Below are 18,280 nucleotides of genomic sequence, written 5' to 3'. Positions count from 1 at the left end.
GTACCTGGTCTAGTTCATGACATTGAGGAGGAGAGAGCAGCTGTAACACAGTACCTGGTCTAGTTCATGACATTGAGGAGGAGAGAGCAGCTGTAACAGTACCTGGTCTAGTTCATGACATTGAGGAGGAGAGAGCAGCTGTAACAGTACCTGGTCTAGTTCATGACATTGGGAAAGGGACAAGGGGGATACTAAGGTGGACCAAGAGTCTGTTGATTGGTCAGTCATTGGGTTAATTTGTTTTACAATATGTTCAAATCAAATCAAGCTTTATTTATACAGCACATGTCAGACATGGATGCAACACAATGGCTTCACAGGAAAAAACTATGAAAATAATCAGAAATATTTAGTACACAAATATGAGGATAAAAAACAATAATAACAACTGAAAGACTAATGAGCATTGTAAGGAAACGCCATTGATTAAAATATCAACAATATGATGCAATATCCAACCCAAAATATAACTTGTTTTTTTAGGAGGGGCTCTGAAAGACACTATGGGGGTGTCCACTGGAAGTTGACTAGTAACAACAACTGGGACCTAAAAGACACCCACCATGAGACCCACTAAATCTGCCCAAGAAGAGGCAAACAAAAGAAAATCCCACACCAAACTTAAAGACAGGAAGCAAACCAAAAAGGTGGAGCAACTAAAGGTGTTGACTCTCCACATGTATCAAGACAACTGGAGCACTGGGCCAGACACTCTTAAATAGAACCTGGACCAGCTCAGGTGAAACACCTTCCCACTAACGAGATGGACAAGCCAGCACAGGTGTAACACATACTGACTAACGAGGTGACACCAATCAGTGCGTCCTACGTGCTAACGAGCTAGACGGGCTAACGAGCTAGACGTGGTAACGAGCTAGACGGGCTAACGAGCTAGACGGGCTAACGAGCTAGACGGGCTAACGAGCTTGACGTGCTAACGAGCTAGACGTGCTAACGAGCTAGACGGGCTAACGAGCTAGACGTGCTAACGAGCTAGACGTGCTAACGTCCAACCTCAAAACATAAATGGAAAAACCTCAAAACCAAAGCCTGTAACAACTTCCCCTTTAAGACAACAAATATATCCTATAGTTTGCTCACCACCAACAGAAAACAACTTCCATTTCACATTATAATCAACTACAATGCTTCACCTTCACCAATATAAACATGATGTCTACTGGCTGTCAACAATTAAAAACAAGAAAAAAACACGTATTTCTAAATAATAATATACAATAGTATTATTTGTTTCTCCTTTTTCTTTCTATAGAATCCTAAAACTCACTAGCTTCTAGAACACTCGTCTTCCTAAATCCCACTAGCTTCTAGAACACTCGTCTTCCTAAAACTCACTAGCTTCTAGAACTCTCGTCTTCCTAAAACTCACTAGCTTCTAGAACTCTCGTCTTCCTAAAACTCACTAGCTTCTAGAACTCTCGTCTTCCTAAATCCCACTAGCTTCTAGAACTCTCGTCTTCCTAAAACTCACTAGCTTCTAGAACACTCGTCTTCCTAAAACTCACTAGCTTCTAGAACTCTCGTCTTCCTAAAACTCACTAGCTTCTAGAACTCTCGTCTTCCTAAAACTCACTGGCTTCTAGAACTCACTTCTTCCTAAAACTCACTAGCTTCTAGAACACTCGTCCCCTTGGAATGAGCCCAAACAAAACTCATCTCCAATACAGAAAAACGTGCAGTCAAAATACATTGTGATCCATGGCAACGCACTGTCTAAACACAAAACTTTTTAACTGCCCACCCTTGAGACAATCAGCAACCAAGTTGTCCTCACCACTGACATGTCTGATTTCAAGAGGAAACTCCTGCAATATCCATAGTAACTTTCCACCTCACTGCAGAGCTTCTCTCTCTTTTCAGGGTTCACTAGATAGGCATGTTGTTGGATCGGGGCCCAGTCCCCAATGTCATGCTCTAGTACATTTGGGTTGGCACATCTGAGAATGAACCCTGATATTTTAAAAGCAGGGCAACAATGTGAATATAATTGTACCAAAAATTGTCAGTTGGTTGCATGAATAAATATCATCAATAAATCGATTACTAAATCTGATCATGAAATGTAAATATGAAATATTTGGTTGCATAGTCATATTTTCAACGTCTTTTCAATGACATGTTGCTAGGTGGGATATCCCCAATGTCAAAACACAGTTTTATCGTGTCCAAATCAATAACCAATATGCAGAAACAGTTTGTGATAAATTGAAAACCTAAACATAAAATGTGCTATATACACAAACATCTGCCACAATAATCATATTACTTGTATTTTTTAAACAAGCTCCTTATAAAACTGTACAAGCACCAAAAATGCTGTTGTTTTGACAAGTAGCAATAAATCACTGATATCGATTAGGGGGGAAATCAGGTTGTACGTGATGTTGAAACTAACAACTAAACAAAACACATGGAAATGGGAGATATATTTTACCTCACAGATTAGAGGACAACCTGCAGAAGACAGTCAGCTACATTTTGGAGTGATACATTTAAATTTAGGGGTCGCTAAACAAAGGAACACAACATTTATGTCATCACTCATCGATATCATGTTGAAATCAATTTTGTGAGAGGAGGGAGATGAGGTTGCACGTCCTGTTAAACTAACAGCTCAAAATCCACATGGAATCTGGGAGTAATGTGTACATCCCTGGTTAGAGGACAATTTGTAGAAAACAGCTAGCTACATTTTGAAGTGTTGCATTTTGATTCCAGTGGGTCACCAACATGGTAAATGTAAAACTATTTTAGTGTTTGTCACTTTTTGTTAAATCACAAAAATAGTAACTCTTCCATTTCAGAGCCTGGATTTTCCCCCTGAGTCTAATATCCATATCATGTTGAAATCAATAGAACAGGGGACAAACGTTTAGGGTTCTACATTGTGACATCATTAAAATACTCCTTCTACAATGTTAAAACATTCTACATTGTGACATTAATTCATTGATATCATGAAACAACTCATTCATGAATTTTCTGATGTTTGATCAGATGTCTTTTATCGGAGTATCTCTTGTTACATTGATCACAGCTATAAGGTTTTTCTCCCGTGTGTCTTCTCTGGTGCATCTTCAGTTCTCCAGATTGAACAAAACTCTTCCCACATTGAGTACAGCTATAGGGTTTCTCTCCTGTGTGTATTCTCTGGTGTGATATCAGGCTGCTTCGATGAGCAAAACTCTTCCCACATTCATCACAGCTATAAGATTTCTCTCCTGTGTGTGTTCTTTGGTGTACAATAAGATGGCTAGATGTATCAAAACTCTTCCCACATTGAGTACAGCAATAAGCTTTCTCTACTGTGTGGCTTCTCCGATGAATTTTAATGCCTGATGAGGTGAATCTCTTCCCACAGTCAGAGAGGTTAATTATCTTCCCTGTGGGTCTCTGCTGGTGTTTCTTGAGGAGTTCTGATCTGGAGAGACTCTTCTCTGCCTCGTCAGCATCAAGAGGTTGTTGAGACTCCCCAGAGGATCCACGATAGTCCCATATCTCTCCTGTGTGAACAACAAAGTCAGACAGATGGTTAAAGGCCCACAACAGCAGAAATCCACTGTAAAAGGTGATGCCAACAGCGGAGCCATGATGTTGTACAACAATTGACGTCTGTAATGAATGTAATGATTACTTGACATTTGTCTTAAAATGAGCAACAATAGTCATATTTTGTCTTGTTTTCACATTAGTAGTAACATCTAAGATTGGAGGCCCTTTTCTATGTTTGCTGGTGAGAAAAGATTTTTGCTCAGGGGAGTAACCTCCATTTCCAGGTTGCTAATGAGTTCATTTCACACTACTTTGGATTATAATTGTCAGGCTCGCTTGAATCTCCTGCTTAATATAATGTTTGTGTCGTCATCGCAAATCAACCGCTTTGTACTTAAAAAACACTTCAACCAGTAAAATGCTCTTTGGCTTTTCCATCAGCCTGACAATGAGGGTTTGTACACTGTTTGCCAAATTGGCCCATAACTTCACCTAACAACAACATAGACCTACTGTAGGACCCATAACTTCACCTAACAATAACATAGACCTACTGTAGGACCCATAACTTCACCTAACAATAACATAGACCTACTGTAGGATCCATAACTTCACCTAACAACAACATAGACCTACTGTAGGACCCATAACTTCACCTAACAATAACATAGACCTACTGTAGGACCCATAACTTCACCTAACAATAACATAGACCTACTGTAGGACCCATAACTACACCTAACAACAAATATAGGAAAATAGCTGTGTGTTGAACAATAGCCTATCCATCAAGGAACAGTTCTCTACACATTATGAGCTAAGTATCTCCGTTTCCAAACGGACTAACGAGACCCTACAGTAAATCAAGCAGACAATAACACATTATAAACATCAATTTGTTAGGGATGTTGGATCCAATGTGCAGCACAGCATAACTGTCTTTACCAGAGTAATGAATGAAGAAGCACTTTGGTTGTTGTTGCATGTCGTGATGTTTGTAATTTGACTGTCATTCAGAAAAGTATTTCCTGGATCTTCTGATAGTTGATCATGTGACTGTAACTAAACATCTACAGTATTAAGTATTATGTGTAATTATTGAAGAACTGCGTTAATGACAGTATCCATTTGAGTGTTGTCAATAAAGCTAAGATTAAAAAAAAAAAAAATGTATTTCACCTTTATTTAACCAGGTAGGCTAGTTGAGAACAAGTTCTCATTTACAACTGCAACCTGGCCAAGATAAAGCAAAGCAGTGCGACAAAAACAACAGAGTTACACGTTGGATAAACAAACGAACAGTCAATAACACAATAGAAAAATCTATATATAGTGTGTGCAAATGGAGTACGGAGGTAAGGCAATAAATAGGCCATAGTAGTGAAGTAATTACAATTTAACACTGGAGTGATAGATGTTCAAGTAGAAATACTGGTGTGCAAAAGAGCAAAAAAACGTAAATAAAAACATGGGGATGAGGTAGGCAGTTGGATGGGCTATTTACAGATGGGCTATTTACAGATGGGCTGTGTACAGCTGCAGCGATCGGTAAGCTGCTCAGATAGCTGATGCTTAAAGTTAGTGAGGGAGATATATGTCTCCAACTTCAGCGATTTTTGCAATTCGTTGCAGTCATTGGCAGCAGAGAACTGGAAGGAAAGGCGGCCAAAGGAGGTGTTGGCTTTGGGGATGACCAGTGAGATATACCTCCTGGAGCGCGTGCTATGGGTGGGTGTTGCTATGGTGACCAGTGAGCTGAGTGAAGTCGGCCTAGCAAAGACTTATAGATGACCTGGAGCCAGTGGGTTTGGCGACGAATATGTATACCAGGTCGATTAGAAAGGCCTGCTCGCAGAAGTGTTCTAGGGAGCATGTGACAGTGATGAGGGGTGGCCGTTTGACCGCAAACCCATAACGGATGCAGGCGATGAGGCAGTGATCGCTGAGATCCTGATTGAAAACAGCAGAGGTGTATTTGGAGGGCAAGTTGGTCAGGATAATATCTATGAGGGTGCCCATGTTTACAGATTTAGGGGTTGTACCTGGTGGGTTCCTTGATAATTTGTGTGAGATTGAGGGCATCTAGCTTGAATTGTAGGACGGCCGGGGTGTTAACCTCACTAGGGTAGGGGGCACTGTTTTCACCTCCGGATGAAAAGCGTGCCAAAGTAAACTTGGTAGATTTGGATAGAAAACACTCTAAAGTTTCCAAAACTGTTAAAATAATGTCTGTGAGTATAACAGAACTGATATGACAGGCGAAAACCTGAGAAAAATACATCCAGGAAGTGGGATTTGTTGTTGTTGTAGTTTTCCATTGACTGCCTATACAGATTCCATTGACTTAGGTCTCAAATTGCACTTCCTAGGGCTTCCACTAGATGTCAACAGTCTTTAGAAATAGTTTCAGGCTTGCATCCTGAAAAATGAGAGTGTAAGACCACTCTGAATGAGTGGACCATTCAGTATCTCAGAGATTTTTCATGCGCGAGACCGAGAGCGCACCTTTCTTGTTTACCTTTTATATTGACGTTATTGTCCGGTTGAAATGTTATATATTATTTAGGCTAAAAACAACCTGAGGATTGATTATAAACATCGTTTGACATGTTTCTACGAACTTTACTGATACTTTTCGGATTTTTCGTCTGGCTGTTGTGATTGCCTTTGAGCCTGTGGATTACTGAACAAAACGCATGAACAAAACGGAGGTTTTTGGATATAAAGAGAGACTTTATCGAACAAAACAAACATTTATTGAGTAAATGGGAGTCTTGTGAGTTGCAACGATATGAAGATCATCAAAAGTAAGTGATTCATTTTATCGCTATTTCTGACTTGTGTAACTCCTCTACTTGGCTGGTAACTGTTTGTAATGATTTGTCTGCTGGGCGCTGTTCTCAGATAATCGCATGGTATGCTTTCACGGTAAAGCCTTTTTGAAATCTGACACCGTGGTTTGATTAACAAGAAGTTAATCTTTAAACCGATGTATAACACTTGTATGTTTTATGAATTCTTATGAGTATTTCTGTTTTTGAATTTGGCGCTCTGCAATTTCACTGGATGTTGGCCAGTGATATGCTTAACCCTCTAGAGAGGTTAAGCATATCCCAGTTTAGGTCACCTAACAGAACGAACTCTGAAGATAGATGGGGGCCAATCAATTCACATATGGTGTCCAGGGCACAGCTGGGAGCTGAGGGGGGGTCTGTAACAGGCGGCAACAGTGAGACTTATTTCTGGAGAGATTCATTTTTTTAATTAAAAGCTCGAACTGTTTGGGCTTAGACCTGGAAAGTATGATAGAACATTGCAGGCCATCTCTGCAGTAGATTGCAACTCCTCTCATTTTGATGGAAAATGTTGTAGTTGGGGATGGAAATTTCAGAATTTTTGGTGACCTTCCAAAGCCAGGATTCAGACACGGCAAGGACATCAAGGTTGGCGGAGTGTGCTAAAGCAGTGAGTAAAACAAACTTAGGGAGGAGGCTTCTGATGTTAACATGCATGAAACCAAGGCTTTTACGGTTACAGAAGTCAACAAATGAGAGCGCCTGGGGACACACAGGGCCTGGGATAACCTCTACATCACCAGAGGAGTAGGGTGAGGGTACGGCAAAAGGCTTTCAGAACTGGTCGGCTCCCTCTAGTCAGGTTATAGTGACGACTGGCTCCCTCCCTCTAGTCAGGTTATAGTGATGACTGGCTCCCTCTAGTCAGGTTATAGTGATGACTGGCTCCCTCTAGTCAGGTTATAGTGATGACTGGCTCCCTCTAGTCAGGTTATAGTGATGACTGGCTCCCTCCCTCTAGTCAGGTTATAGTGACGACTGGCTCCCTCCCTCTAGTCAGGTTATAGTGATGACTGGCTCCCTCCCTCTAGTCAGGTTATATTGATGACTGGCTCCCTCTAGTCAGGTTATAGTGATGACTGGCTCCCTCCCTCTAGTCAGGTTATAGTGATGACTGGCTCCCTCCCTCTAGTCAGGTTATAGTGATGACTGGCTCCCTCCCTCTAGTCAGGTTATAGTGATGACTGGCTCCCTCCCTCTAGTCAGGTTATAGTGATGACTGGCTCCCTCCCTCTAGTCAGGTTATAGTGATGACTGGCTCCCTCCCTCTAGTCAGGTTATAGTGATGACTGGCTCCCTCCCTCTAGTCAGGTTATAGTGATGACTGGCTCCCTCTAGTCAGGTTATAGTGATGACTGGCTCCCTCCCTCTAGTCAGGTTATAGTGATGACTGGCTCCCTCCCTCTAGTCAGGTTATAGTGATGACTGGCTCCCTCTAGTCAGGTTATAGTGATGACTGGCTCCCTCCCTCCAGTCAGGTTATAGTGATGACTGGCTCCCTCCCTCTAGTCAGGTTATAGTGATGACTGGCTCCCTCCCTCTAGTCAGGTTATAGTGATGACTGGCTCCCTCCCTCTAGTCAGGTTATAGTGATGACTGGCTCCCTCCCTCTAGTCAGGTTATAGTGATGACTGGCTCCCTCTAGTCAGGTTATAGTGATGACTGGCTCCCTCCCTCTAGTCAGGTTATAGTGACGACTGGCTCCCTCCCTCTAGTCAGGTTATAGTGATGACTGGCTCCCTCTAGTCAGGTTATAGTGATGACTGGCTCCCTCTAGTCAGGTTATAGTGATGACTGGCTCCCTCCCTCTAGTCAGGTTATAGTGATGACTGGCTCCCTCCCTCTAGTCAGGTTATAGTGATGACTGGCTCCCTCTAGTCAGGTTATAGTGATGACTGGCTCCCTCTAGTCAGGTTATAGTGATGACTGGCTCCCTCCCTCTAGTCAGGTTATAGTGATGACTGGCTCCCTCCCTCTAGTCAGGTTATAGTGATGACTGGCTCCCTCCCTCTAGTCAGGTTATAGTGATGACTGGCTCCCTCCCTCTAGTCAGGTTATATTGATGACTGGCTCCCTCCCTCTAGTCAGGTTATAGTGATGACTGGCTCCCTCCCTCTAGTCAGGTTATAGTGATGACTGGCTCCCTCCAGTCATTTGTGTTTAAATTATTTAATCAAACAGCGTGCTTAAAGCATCAGACAAGTTCAGTACATATAGTTGATTTTATAAAAACACATGGGGTGATTGGTAGAAAGAACAGATGACTCTTGGTTGACCAAGATGTATTTTAGTTGGGGACAGCACTAGAACATGATGTTGGGGCTCCCGAGTGGCACAGCGGTCTAAGACACTGCATCTCAGTGCTTGAGGCTTCACTACAGACACCCTGGTTCAAATCCAGGCTGTATCACAACCGGCCGTGATTGGGAGTTCCATAGGGCGGCGCACAATTGGCCCAGCGTTGTCCGGGGTAGGAAGTCATTGTAAATAAGAATTTGTTCTTAACTGACTTGTCTAGTTAAATAAAGGTTACATTTAAATACATTTAAAAAATAGAGTTTCATGACAAACCATTTTTTACAAATCCGGCAAGGCACCAATTTTGAGAAGGGTTTAAAACAAAGGTTTCAAACCAATTCATGAATGTAATTGAATCTAGGTATGTCTTGCCTTTAATGTAATGGCATGAAAAACAATTGGCTGAATATTATACAATGACTTATCAACAGCTCTAATAATTTGCCTCCACAGGAAATCTACACTGGCAATTCTAGAATATACTATATAGCCCAGAAACCTGGTTAAACTATCATTATGACATCATGGATGAATTCTAGAATATACTATATATCCTAGAAACCTGGTTAAACTATCATTATGACATCATGGATGGATTCTAGAATATACTATATAGCCTAGAAACCTGGTTAAACTATCATTATGACATCATGGATGAATTCTAGAATATACTATATAGCCTAGAAACCTGGTTAAACTATCATTATGACATCATGGATGAATTCTAGAATATACTATATATCCTAGAAACCTGGTTAAACTATCATTATGACATCCTGGATGAATAATTTTGAGTGGTTACACTCCTCCTTCCCCCATCCCTCAGCTGTTTACCAAACCAAGCCTCTGGGCAGCCATTTTGTTACTGTTGAAAAAACTCACACAACCCAGCAATCTGCCGTTCATACAATAACAAAGCTGTCATTCCACCAGTTTTGGTAATAAGATGATTAGGGGGTTGGAGAAATGTAACTACTTTCAAATTCATAGACAGACCTATGGATGCAAGGACTGACCATCCATGATATCAACATTATAGTTTTAACTATGTTGAGGCTATACAGTGTTGATTTACATTGTTTCTAGACATTGGAGTAAAAAAAGCTTATTTGGGGATCTGATTGGGTAAACTGGTGAACTAAGCTCATGAGGCATGTGTTATATTCTTCAACAATCAATGGCTATAAATTAATAATTTAAAAGTCACAATATGGATGTAGCTATTGCTTAATTCCGCTTTAACACCACACATCAGTTCAACAACTGCAGAGTTTGTGCCTCTGTTTTTAAGACAGTACTTACTAGTGTTAATCAGGGAACGGTTTCTCAAAACCATCTTATGGCTAAGTTCACCGTTAGAACCATTGGACGCGTTAAGATGCATTTGGGAAACCGGGCCCAGATGTCCAGTTTCCTCCTCTATCGACGTAACAGTCATCTCCCCCTCTTCCTCTTTCACTCCATAAACTGCATCCTCTTCTTTTACTGTAACATCCTCCTCCTCTTTCACTCTGAAGCGTCTTTTTCTTCTTTCACAGTAACGGCCTCACCCTCTACTTCTTGTTTTACTGTGATGTCCTCTTCATTAGCAGGAGAGTAGCTCAGTGAGCGCATGGTCGGGGATGTTAGCTAGCTAGGCTAATGCTAACTTAACCAGCCCGCTAGCTGACTAATAACAACAACACCGTAAATATGAAATTAAATCGGATAACTAACTAGACGACAGAAGAGGGTTTAAAACACAGTGCCTAATACACACTAAAGCGTCTAAAGAGCTTTATTGTTCGGCTATTTTGTCTCAGCAAACTACCGTGGTGTCTGACTAACTGTTGCTACTGTTGAAAGAAGCGTTCCGTCCACTACATTATACGTCACACCAACAGCATTACCTTAAATTCCCCAGACCGCCATCTGCTGACTGGAGTGGGTAACGCAGTTGAGTAAAATGTATATTTTATTGTCAGACAAGTTAAAGTCTAGGAAGCATGAGTTTTTACTCACCAGTGTAACAATAAAGTGTCGTTAAAGACTTAGTAAGCTAGTCGTATTCACGATCTGGTTACCTATAAGTACAAACAGTTATGTTTTTGTGTTATTACATATTTATTCATTTATTTTGGGATACCTCCTAAACTACCCACAATGCAATATTTCGCAAGTTATATGAAGTATCTACTCTGTACTACCGAGTTTGTATGCCGATGTAATTATGTTGTTAAATTCCTGCATAAAATGGGTATTATTCCTCCTGGTCTATTAGTGTGTTTACATTGTCTAATACAATCAAATCAAAGTTTATTTGTCACGTGAGCCGAATACAACAGGTGTAGACCTTACAGTGAAATGCTTACTTACAGGCTCTAACCAACAGTGCAATTTTTTAAGTAAAAAATAGCTATTAGGTGAACAATAGATAAGTAAAGAAATAAAAACAACAGTAAAAAGACAGTGAAAAATAACAGTAGAGAGGCTATATACAGTAGAGAGGCTATATACAGTCGAGAGACTATATACAGTAGAGAGGCTATAACAGTAGAGAGGCTATATACAGTAGAGAGGCTATATACAGTCGAGAGACTATATACAGTAGAGAGGCTATATACAGTAGAGAGGCTATAACAGTAGAGAGGCTATAACAGTAAAGAGGCTATATACAGTAGAGAGGCTATATACAGTAGCGAGGCTATAAACAGTAGAGAGGCTATATACAGTAGAGAGGCTATAACTACACATCCATAGGCATACAGGTATTTTAATCATCCACTGCACAATAAGCAAGAACATAGCTAGCTACGTTATTTCATCTATCTGCATGGCAAATATCAGCAAGGCAAGTTAACACAATTGTACATTCAATTTTCAGTAAATTCTTCAGCTAGCTAGATTATATACATCCACTGTTTCACAAAACGACAGCCTGGTTTGCTGGTTGTTTCAGGAGTCCCTAAATCAACCAGAATGACAATTTCATACTCATGTCACAACACCCATAAAGCTAGCCAGCTAGCTGGCTAATGTTAGCTAGTCAGCTAGCTGGCTAATGTTAGCTAGTCAGCTAGCTGGCTAAAGTTAGCTAGTCAACTGAGCTGGCTAATGTTAGCTAGCTAGCTATTGTTAGCTAGTCAGCTAGCTGGTTAATGTTAGCTAGTCAGCTAGCTGGCTAATGTTAGCTAGTCAGCTAGCTGGCTAATGTTAGCTAATGTTAGCTAGTCAGCAAGCTGGCTAATGTTAGCTAGTCAGCTAGTTGGCTAATGTTAGCTAGTCAGCTAGCTTGCTAAATCGCGATTTTCGTAAATGAACTTTATGATAAAAAAAAGCATAATCGTTTGTCTCTACATTAACTAACATTTCTGTCAACTGTACATGTTTCTGCATGATTCGTTATGACGTTATAATCCCTTACATTTGCTTCCATCCTAGTATTTCTGTCTGCCATCTTTGACCCAGTTCAGTTCTGTGTAGGGGTACCCCTCTCTCTCTAGTATTTCTGTCCGCCATCTTTGATCCAGTTCAGTTCTGTGTAGGGTACCCCTCTCTCCTAGTATTTCTGTCCGCCATCTTTGATCCAGTTCAGTTCTGTGTAGGGGTACCCCTCTCTCCTAGTATTTCTGTCCGCCATCTTTGATCCAGTTCAGTTCTGTGTAGGGGTACCCCTCTCTCCAAGTATTTCTGTCCGCCATCTTTGATCCAGTTCAGTTCTGTGTAGGGGTACCCCTCTCTCCTAGTATTTCTGTCCGCCATCTTTGATCCAGTTCAGTTCTGTGTAGGGGTACCCCTCTCTCCTAGTGTTTCTGTCCACCATCTTTACTGAAGAAAGTCTAACAGTCACTAGTGCAGCAGCAGCCTCCCCCGGTCCTAGTGCGGCCCCTTAAAAAGTTTAAGATGCGATGGAACGGTTGACGAAAAAAATAAATCACAGAAAAAATATATTGACTGATATTGATTTATTTAAGGGGGGCTAATTAATATTTTAGTACCAGCGATGTCCCTAATGAATATTTAGGCTAATGAATATTTAGGCCTATCGACGTCCCGGATTCCTACCCTTTAACTTTTGTCTGAAAATTAAATAAACATTTTACTCAACTGCGTTACCCACTCCAGTCAGCAGATGGCGGTGTGGGAATTTAAGGTAATGCTGTTGGTGTGACGTATAATGTAGTGGACGGAACGCTTCTTTCAACAGTAGCAACAGATAATCAGCCACCTCGGTAGCTCGCTAGACAAAATAGCCGAACCAATAAAGCTCATTAGACGCTTTAGTGTATATTAGCCACTGTGTTTTAAACCCACTTCTGTCGTCTAGTTAGTTATCCGATTTAATTTCATATTTACGGTGTTGTTGTTATTATTCAGCTAGCGGGCTGGTTAAGTTAGCATTAGCCTAGCTAGCTAACATCTCCGACCATGCGGTCACTGAGCTACTCTCCTGCTGCTAAAGAAGATGAGGACATCACAGTAAAACAAGAAGTAGAGGGTGAGGCCGTTACTGTGAAAGAAGAAAAATACGCGTTCAGAGTGAAAGAGGAGGAGGATGTTACAGTAAAAGAAGAGGAGGATGCAGTTTATGGAGTGAAAGAGGAAGAGGGGGAGATGACTGTTACATCGATAAAGGAGGAAACTGGACATCTGGGCCCGGTTTCCCAAACGCATCTTAAGACGTCCAATGGTTCTAACGGTGAACTTAGCCATAAGATGGTTTTGAGAAACCGTTCCCTGATTAACACTAGTAAGTACTGTCTTCAATACAGAGGCACAAACTCTGCAGTTGTTGAACTGATGTGTGGTGTTAAAGCGGAAATATTCAACAGCTACATCCATATTTAGACGTTTAAAATTATTTATGTATAACCATTGATTCTTGAAGAATATAACACATGCCTCATGAGCTTAGTTCAACTGTTGTACCCCATCAGAACCCCAAATAAGCTTTTTTTTACTCCAATGTTTAGAAATGTAAACCAACACTGTATAGCCTCAACATAGTTAAAACTATAATGTTGATATCATGGATGGTCAGTCCTTGCATCCATAGGTCTGTCTATGAATTTGAAAGTAGTTACATTTCTCCAACCCCATAATCATCTTATAACCAACAGTGGTGGAATTACAGTTTTGTTGTTGTATGAACGGCAGATTGCTGGGTTGTGTGGGTTTTTTCAACAGTAACAAAATGGCTGCCCAGAGGCTTGGTTTGGTAAACAGCTGAGGGATGGGGGAAGGAGGAGTGTAACCACTCAAATTTATTTATCCAGGATGTCATAATTATAGTTTAACCAGGTTTCTAGGATATATAGTATATTCTAGAATTCATCCATGATGTCATAATGATAGTTTAACCAGGTTTCTAGGCTATATAGTATATTCTAGAATTCATCCATGATGTCATAATGATAGTTTAACCAGGTTTCTAGGATATATAGTATATTCTAGAATTCATCCATGATGTCATAATGATAGTTTAACCAGGTTTCTAGGATATATAGTATATTCTATAACTGCCAGTGTAGATTTCCTGTGGAGGCAAATTATTAGAGCTGTTGATAAGTCATTGTATAATATTCAGACAATTGTTTTTCATGCCATTACATTAAAGGCAAGACATACCTAGATTCAATTACATTCATGAATTGGTTTGAAACCTTTGTTTTAAACCCTTCTCAAAATTGGTGCCTTGCCGGATTTGTAAAAAATGGTTTGTCATGAAACTCTATTTTTTAAATGTATTTAAATGTAACCTTTATTTAACTAGACAAGTCAGTTAAGAACAAATTCTTATTTACAATGACTGCCTACCCCGGACAACGCTGGGCCAATTGTGCGCCGCCCTATGGAACTCCCAATCACGGCCGGTTGTGATACAGCCTGGATTTGAACCAGGGTGTCTGTAGTGAAGCCTCAAGCACTGAGATGCAGTGTCCGCTGCGCCACTCGGGAGCCCCAAAATCACTATAACCTGACTGGAGGGAGCCAGTCATCACTATAACCTGACTGGAGGGAGCCAGTCATCACTATAACCTGACTAGAGGGAGGGAGCCAGTCATCACTATAACCTGACTGGAGGGAGCCAGTCATCACTATAACCTGACTGGAGGGAGCCAGTCATCACTATAACCTGACTAGAGGGAGGGAGCCAGTCATCACTATAACCTGACTAGAGGGAGCCAGTCATCACTATAACCTGACTAGAGGGAGCCGACCAGTTCTGAAAGCCTTTTGCCGTACCCTCACCCTACTCCTCTGGTGATGTAGAGGTTATCCCAGGCCCTGTGTGTCCCCAGGCGCTCTCATTTGTTGACTTCTGTAACCGTAAAAGCCTTGGTTTCATGCATGTTAACATCAGAAGCCTCCTCCCTAAGTTTGTTTTACTCACTGCTTTAGCACACTCCGCCAACCTTGATGTCCTTGCCGTGTCTGAATCCTGGCTTTGGAAGGTCACCAAAAATTTCCATCCCCAACTACAACATTTTCCGTCAAGATAGAACTGCCAAAGGGGGAGGAGTTGCAATCTACTGCAGAGATGGCCTGCAAAGTTCTATCATACTTTCCAGGTCTAAGCCCAAACAGTTCGAGCTTTTAATTAAAAAAATGAATCTCTCCAGAAATAAGTCTCTCACTGTTGCCGCCTGTTACAGACCCCCCTCAGCCCCCAGCTGTGCCCTGGACACCATATGTGAATTGATTGGCCCCCATCTATCTTCAGAGTTTGTTCTGTTAGGTGACCTAAACTGGGATATGCTTAACCTCTCTAGGGGGTGTGGGACGCTACCGTCCCACATGGCCAACATCCAGTGAAATTGCAGAGCACCAAATTCAAAAACAGAAATACTCATTATAAGAATTCATAAAACATACAAGTGTTATACATCGGTTTAAAGATTCACTTCTTGTTAATCAAACCACGGTGTCAGATTTTCAAAAAGGCTTTACCGTGAAAGCATACCATGCGATTATCTGAGAACAGCGCCCAGCAGACAAATCATTACAAACAGTTACCAGCCAAGTAGAGGAGTTACACAAGTCAGAAATAGCGATAAAATGAATCACTTACTTTTGATGATCTTCATATCGTTGCAACTCACAAGACTCCCATTTACTCAATAAATGTTTGTTTTGTTCGATAAAGTCTCTCTTTATATCCAAAAACCTCCGTTTTGTTCATGCGTTTTGTTCAGTAATCCACAGGCTCAAAGGCAATCACAACAGCCAGACGAAAAATCAGAAAAGTATCAGTAAAGTTCGTAGAAACATGTCAAACGATGTTTATAATCAATCCTCAGGTTGTTTTTAGCCTAAATAATATATAACATTTAAACCGGACAATAACGTCAATATAAAAGGTAAACAAGAAAGGTGCGCTCTCGGTCTCGCGCATGAAAAATCTCTGAGATACTGAATGGTCCACTCATTCAGAGTGGTCTTACACTCTCATTTTTCAGGATGCAAGCCTGAAACTATTTCTAAAGACTGTTGACATCTAGTGGAAGCCATAGGAAGTGCAATTTGAGACCTAAGTCAATGGAATCTGTATAGGCAGTCAATGGAAAACTACAACAACAAAAAATCCCACTTCCTGGATGTATTTTTCTCAGGTTTTCGCCTGTCATATCAGTTCTGTTATACTCACAGACATTATTTTAACAGTTTTGGAAACTTTAGAGTGTTTTCTATCCAAATCTACCAAGTTTACTTTGGCACGCTTTTCATCCGGAGGTGAAAACAGTGCCCCCTACCCTAGTGAGGTTAACACCCCGGCCGTCCTACAATTCAAGCTAGATGCCCTCAATCTCACACAAATTATCAAGGAACCCACCAGGTACAACCCTAAATCTGTAAACATGGGTACCCTCATAGATATTATCCTGACCAACTTGCCCTCCAAATACACCTCTGCTGTTTTCAATCAGGATCTCAGCGATCACTGCCTCATCGCCTGCATCCGTTATGGGTTTGCGGTCAAACGGCCACCCCTCATCACTGTCAAATGCTCCCTAGAACACTTCTGCGAGCAGGCCTTTCTAATCGACCTGGTATACATATTTGTCGCCAAACCCACTGGCTCCAGGTCATCTATAAGTCTTTGCTAGGCCGACTTCACTCAGCTCACTGGTCACCATAGCAACACCCACCCATAGCATGCGCTCCAGGAGGTATATCTCACTGGTCATCCCCAAAGCCAACACCTACTTTGGCTGCATTTCCTTCCAGTTCTCTGCTGCCAGTGACTTGAACGAATTGCAAAAATCGCTGAAGTTGGAGACATATATCTTCCTCACTAACTTTAAGCATCAGCTATCTGAGCAGCTTACCGATCGATGCAGCTGTACACAGCCCATCTGTAAATAGCCCATCCAACTGCCTACCTCATCCCCATGTTTTTATTTACTTTTTTGCTCTTTTGCACACCAGTATTTCTACTTGCACATCATCATCTGCACATCTATCACTCCAGTGTTCATTTGTTAAATTGTAATTACTTCGCTACTATGGCCTATTTATTGCCTTACCTCCGTACTCCATTTGCACACACTGTATATAGATTTTTCTATTGTGTTATTGACTGTACGCTTGTTTATTCCATGTGTAACTCTGTGTTGTTGTTTGTGTCGCACTGCTTTGCTTTATCTTGGCCAGGTCGCAGTTGTAAATGAGAACTTGTTCTCAACTGGCCTACCTGCTTAAATAAAGGTGAAAAACAAAATGTAATTAAAAATACATTTAAAAAATCATAACTTTATTGACAACACCCAAATGGATACTGTCATTAACTCGGTTCTTAATACTGTAGCAAACATTATATTAAGCAGGACATTCAAGCGAGCTTTACAATTATAATCCAAAGTAGTGTGAAATGCACTCATAAGCAACCTGGAAATGGAAGTTACTTCCCTGAGTTTTTCCCCCATTCACATTCAGAATACATTGTGAAAAACTTTAATCTTTGCTCACCATTTTTGCTCCAGGCAGATATAGTACATCCGTAACTATCGGTTTCCTCATTAGCAGGGAGGAGTTTCTACAACCAAATTGCATGTGCATCGCCCTCGTGCCGCAATTTTAGCAAACACAGAAAGGGGCCTATATTGGAGACCAAAAGTCGTCTGGCACACTGCTTAGAGTTTCAACAACATGAATAACTTATTTCTAGCCTACAATCATCGATGTTACTACTAATGTGAAAACAAGACAAAATATGACTATTCTTGCTCATTTTAAGACAATTGTCAAATAATTTTAACATTCATTACAGACGTCAATTGTTGTACAACATCATGGCTCCGCTGTTGGCATCACCTTTTACAGTGGATTACCGCTGTTGTGGGCCTTTAATCATCTGTCTGACTTTGTTGTTCACACAGGAGAGATATGGGACTATCGTGGATCCTCTGGGGAGCCTCAACAACATCATGATGCTGAAGAGGCAGAGAAGAGTCTCTCCAGATCAGAACACCGCAAGAAACACCTGCAGAGATCCACAGGGAAGAGAACTCACTGCTGCTCTGACTGTGGGAAGAGATTCACCACCTCATCAGGCATTAAAATTCATCAGAGAATCCACACAGGAGAGACATCTTATAGCTGTGGTCAATGTGGGAAGAGTTTTGTTCAATCTG

At 41.1% G+C, this 18,280-nt stretch overlaps 1 long non-coding RNA gene across 1 annotated transcript; it reads right to left on the bottom strand.

Moving 5' to 3' along the window:
- Positions 1-252: 252 nt before the first annotated feature.
- LOC145877126 (uncharacterized) lies at positions 253-10,441 on the bottom strand. The gene is made up of 2 exons (XR_014391576.1): positions 9,969-10,441; positions 253-3,524 (listed from the first exon to the last, which is right to left on the bottom strand). It is a non-coding gene; the product is annotated as an uncharacterized LOC145877126 (long non-coding RNA).
- Between the last annotated feature and the right edge of the window lie 7,839 nt (positions 10,442-18,280).

The sequence above is a fragment of the Salmo salar genome, unplaced genomic scaffold, assembly GCF_965601325.2.
Source record: "Salmo salar unplaced genomic scaffold, fSalSal1 ptg000687l, whole genome shotgun sequence".
NCBI classification, from domain to species: Eukaryota; Metazoa; Chordata; class Actinopteri; order Salmoniformes; family Salmonidae; genus Salmo; species Salmo salar.
This window is presented reverse-complemented; position numbering and strand designations above follow the sequence as displayed.